Source organism: Priapulus caudatus, unplaced genomic scaffold, assembly GCF_000485595.1.
Source record: "Priapulus caudatus unplaced genomic scaffold, Priapulus_caudatus-5.0.1 Scaffold946, whole genome shotgun sequence".
NCBI lineage: Eukaryota > Metazoa > Priapulida > Priapulimorpha > Priapulimorphida > Priapulidae > Priapulus > Priapulus caudatus.
The window spans coordinates 116,325-121,700 of NW_014578007.1; the positions used below are offsets into that span (position 1 = coordinate 116,325).

Consider the following 5,376-nt stretch of genomic DNA (forward strand, 5'->3'; position numbering starts at 1 on the left):
CCGGAACGTACCCTGGGTATGGTACGGTGTACCGGAACGTACCCTGGTACTATCTACAATGCCGGACCGTACCTTGCCTACGCCAGTATGCCTACTCCCTAACCCTAACCCTAACCCTAACCCTAACCATATCAGATAGTTACCAGGGTACGTTCCGGTATACCGGACCGTACCCAGGGTACGTTCCGGCAGTACACAGGGAGACATAGACCCTAGCAGCGCAACTAACTCTCTACGAACTATGTGCTTCATCTACTTCCCCAGCTCTGCATGGTGGCCACCAGACATGCACTCGGCTAAAAATAATACAGACTTGTAGGTACGCACATACGAACACGCACGCGCACGCATATATATACACACTCGATTGCACTGAACATGGCGACTGTGGCCTGATGCTGAGGGTTGCTTGGCCGCATTTTGTGGAAAGCAAACATGCGGGTGGCTATACATAGACGAGGGAATTGCTGAAAGGTTGGCTGGGTGCCACGCCGGCTCCTGCTAGACCCCGGTATAGAGAAACCTATGTCAGTATCTCCAGAAAGGGTCGACGTGTGTAGGTTACAAGAAAGTGAAGTTCTTGCCCCACACGTGTAAATAAGGAACGCCAAAATCTAATTGTATGTAAAAGCTATGTGATGTCTAGATAGTGGGGATCACGCGATGCTTACACTGTTTTAGGAACTTATTATATTTACATTTCATGAAATCTAATATATAATGTCACTTACAGTCTAACAGATTTCAAGGTATCCCTCAGAAGCAGAGATATGACTTACCAATACCATAACACGAACCTGTTTACAATAACTGTTATGATATCATAACTGCATATGATTGAATATCGTGGACCAAGTTGTTGTTGTTCCATTGATCACAATAATTAGTGTGTGCCTACGTGCACGATATCACATCGAGACATGCAATTACTCGATCATGCAGGTACCGATGCACCAATGCACTAATACTAACTAACATAGCACATAGCATGTCTCTATCCTAGTTGTTCATTGCTAATAGTCTCAAATTTACACACGGCAAACTTGCACCCTACCGAGCTTTGCTCTCGTCACCTCTACCCCGAAGTTGTGCAAACACTATATATAGCACTAAGTGCTATTAGCAGCGTTTACAGACGTAAGCATGCATTTACATGCGTGCAAGCATGTAGTATAAGCATATAGTAGCATGCGTATAAGCATGCATTTACAGACGTAAGCATGCATAAATCACTGAACGCACAGCATTTTAGTATGCACACTGAAACCTAGGATAAGGACTCTGCATGCTGCAAACAGGGTTTACAAATTGCGTTGCACCAAGCCATTGGAGCAATTTATTTAAAACAAATTGCGAAAAAAAACTGAATCCACCGGCATCGTACCTTGAAAGAACTCCCAAAAATGTAATAATTCCTTCGACCGAGCAAGCACGTCTCTTCTCTTCGTTAATCGCGATCCTCTTCTCGTCAATTCTATCGAAGTCCTACCAGCCGACGCGTCACAATGTCAGCTAGAGTTATCGGTGGTTGGTAGACGCCGTAATCGGCCTGTCACCGATAAACTGATCGCGCACTCACATGGACGAATATTACAAGCACTCTCACTGCACGGACGGTTCTTCCCTCTCTGCCCGCTCGCGCGCACGCACCGCCGGTTCGTCTTTATGCTGGCCGTGACGTGTGAGCGGCGCGACGCGCAGAAATAAACAACACAACCACCAGTGCGATCATCTGACGTGACGTCATGACCCCGTTTCCTCTGGGCCTCGAGCATCTCCACAGCTATTCTAAACATTTCAGTTGGGAGAAACAGCCAGGGGCGAGGGAGCGCACGAAGCGAAGATGAAAGGAATTAAACAGAAAGACGGGGAGAGGAAGGCAGAGTAAGGCAGGGGAGAGTGAGGACATGGGAGGTGGCGTGAGAAGGGAAAAGGGCAGGCGAGTGGAAGAGGGAGTATTTAAAAGTAGGGACACGAAAATGTTTAACATTGAGAGGGAGCAAGAGAACGAAGTGGGACAGGGTGGTGGAGAGGAGAGTTGTCATGGCTGCTTTCCAATGTGAGGAACCAACCTGTGATTTGCTTGCAACCAAGCTAATCACTGTGGTTAACACTGGCAGTTGAGAGTTTTAGCCTGAACATTCATGCTTCTTATTAGCATTATGTGACAGAATGAAATCAGGAGTAAATAATAATAATTATTATTATTATTTACTATTATTATTCACTCCTGATGAAAGGAATTAATTCTATCAACTTACTAGCACACAATATACCAACAGTTCAGATAAAGAAGCAGCACAAATTTAATTAGTTATTACGTCACAGTAAATAGTAAAAATTAAAAAAATATTTCCACGTTTTCACAAAATGTAATTAATTCTGTTCACTTTTTATGGTTAAATTGCTGCGTCATACTTCCTATTTTGCTATAATGTTCGATGTAAACATACACTCGTGACTCATACATAGCCCATAGCAAGCAATTAATGTCAGGATCATAATATCAGGAGTAGATAAAGGGAATATCCCTTTATCTACTCCTGATAATATCAAATCGTCCAGGTTTTTTGGATTTTTAACTAGTAGTAGTTGAAAAACAATCTTATTAGGTAAGAATTTGACGATACGTTTAGTCCCGTTAGTACTTAGTTTTAATGCCAAAAAATGTTTTTTTTTTAATATACACCGTAGAAAATTCGTGACGTAGTCAATTTAAGTCGTATCAAAGATATAGGAACAGAGTTGCTTGACTAGATGTTCTCGAATATTTACTTCACATTACATATTTATCACACATATAAACCTACCATGCAGTCGAACGGTGACAGGCCGTGACGACATGTTACTTCACGTGACGTTATTCAGCGAGACAGTCGCGACGCCTGGAGCTACAGTTAGCCTAAGCTTTACTATATTTTAAGGCATGCACAAACCATCGACGTACGTCACCACCAGGTGATTTGAAACACGAAGGCCGTTTTACAGACGGTTTTAATAGAAGGTAAAACGAATAGGCTTGAACTAGAACAGGAACTACCTAGAAAACGAGAAAATAAACCTAAATGCTAATGAACAGTTGTAGCCTGAGCTGAGTGTATGGCCTGAGGGCTGAATAGGTTCCGAGAAACACATTGTATTTCATGGTTTGCACGAAGATGTAAATACGTACATTGCATACGTTGATACCACTATATTTAAATATTTCTAATTTATGTCAACACTAAACACAAGCACAGATGGAATAATTACAACTTATTTGTAGTGTTCCTACCTACATCCAATGAACGTACGCACGCACGCACGCACGCACGCACGCACGCACGCACGCACGCACGCACGCACGCACGCACGCACGCACACACACATAGTGTTCCTACCTACATCCAATGAACGTACGCACGCACGCACGCACGCACGCACGCACGCACGCACGCACGCACGCACGCACGCACGCACGCACACACACTATGCACTGTCAGACACACTAATAAATGCGCAATACTAGTAAATTAGGTAAATTAGAGGTAAGTAATCACTTGTTATTAGTATTACTACTACTAACCATTACCTATTATTAACTTACTATGAAGACAACACAGATCAAATATACATTTCTAACTATTAATCAAAAAACGTTGATGAAAAATACGGGACAGCAAAATGTTATGAATATTCATTACTTTTGCTGTGAAGTATACAAATCTCTTCTGATGCTACATTACTACAATTTTGGTGGGTTCAATTATATAAGGACATAATAGTAATATTACTAATAACAAGCTGGCTCGTTTTCCTACCTTGACACAGTAATGATGGCCCCACAGGCCTGGCGCTGAAGGTGTGGTGCAAATAACAATTTAATTGTAATGCTAAGCTTATGCAGAAAAATTTCTATAGATGTAATACATTCCACACTACACAAACTAATATGCGTAAATACATAAATACTTCCTCTGAGAACTTGGCGTCAGGATGAAGGTGGGGAAATTAGCGGAAATGAAAGAGGAAATATGATTGGGCAGGACAAGTAAAATAGGTAAGTCAGGGGAAGAGAGAGAGAGAAAACATGTTACATCTTACAAACTTTTATTGCATTTCCATTTTCCAATGACATAGATACGCAATAAACAAGTATTCCTTTTCTCAAACCTGGGTCCAAAACAACACGATAAACACCCTGCAGGCTAATTATAACCCCCTTCAGTACAAACTCGCCAACGGGGTCGACAACACGGGCATTCAGGCAGCGAGTTCAGCATACGGCTAACCGGCGTAATATAACCGCTGCGTTGTAATGCTCGGTGCTGCCACCTAACATCGCAGGGCATTCACAGGACCACGCACAGGGTAAACACATTCACGCAGCATGAGACTACAAACAGCCGCCCAGGTATGGTGTACGGTTTGTCAATTTAGTCCAACCATATGTCGGTTTACAAACACACACCATATTTTCCGCCAACCATACACATTGTAACGCCACCAACATGTTATTTATAACAAGTGTCGCGGAGCGACAGCGCTCATCTCCCGTCTACTGCGGTGACTCTGTGGTGGAGTGGTGAGATTCTAGTAAACCCTGTTAGTCCCAAATGTGTTCACATAACGTGTCATACGCGCCGAAACAGTGGAAGGCACAGAGATGGTATCAGGAACCTTCTCGAAGAAATGTTCGTTGGGATCGTTATGAAAGTTGCCACGAGATGGCGCGTACGTTTAAGTGTCTTAAGATTAAAGATGGAAGCTCCCATCGTACGTACAAATAGCAACAACTATTTGCAAGACAGAATAGGTAAGCACAGATCCATTTACCTACGCAAGCCTACAGGCCGAAATAGAGAGCTGCCACCTGTAACTAATTAACGCAGGGAAAAACTACACAGTACTATCACCACCATGCACATGCACTGGCAGTGGCATAAGTTACATGTAACACACTGACAGTACAGAATGCCATAGAAATTATACGATTTAAGGAGCATAAACCTTCTTCAACCAAATTTAGCTTTGGAAATTTCACTGTGACATTGTAGCCTCATACATCCAGGCATATATATATAGTCTAGATTATACTAGCAAACCCGGCAGTCAAATTCTTTCTAACAGTAAACAAATCCATGTTTAACCCTCTTGAGGGTCAAAAGGTTATCCGACACTTACTCTTCGCATGTCACTGGAAAGTACATTTCATGGTCCTTTCAATAAAGCCATAAAAATGCTAGGTCACCGCTGAAACAAAAAAGTTTTTCAATCGCTCCGTCAGACCATGTCCTCAGAAAATGTCTAAAATCTGCCCTGTGCCCATTGACCTTTGACCTGTGACCTCCAATTTCGGCACAGTGATGGCTTTTCCTACCATGATGCTATACACCG

At 42.7% G+C, this 5,376-nt stretch overlaps 1 protein-coding gene across 2 annotated transcripts in view; it reads right to left on the reverse strand.

Annotated features, from left to right (window-relative positions):
• The window catches only part of LOC106814570 (MAP kinase-interacting serine/threonine-protein kinase 1-like), a 14,734-nt gene extending 10,842 nt beyond the window's left edge, over positions 1 to 3,892 (reverse strand). Inside the window, exon 1 of one of the 2 annotated variants that reach the window (XM_014818905.1) lies at positions 3,801 to 3,892. The gene's annotated coding sequence lies outside the window, so the exon portion shown is untranslated. Of the gene's footprint in view, positions 1 to 1,384; positions 1,659 to 3,800 lie in introns of those variants that run through there. The other variant, XM_014818904.1, reaches the window with a different exon arrangement.
• Between the last annotated feature and the right edge of the window lie 1,484 nt (positions 3,893 to 5,376).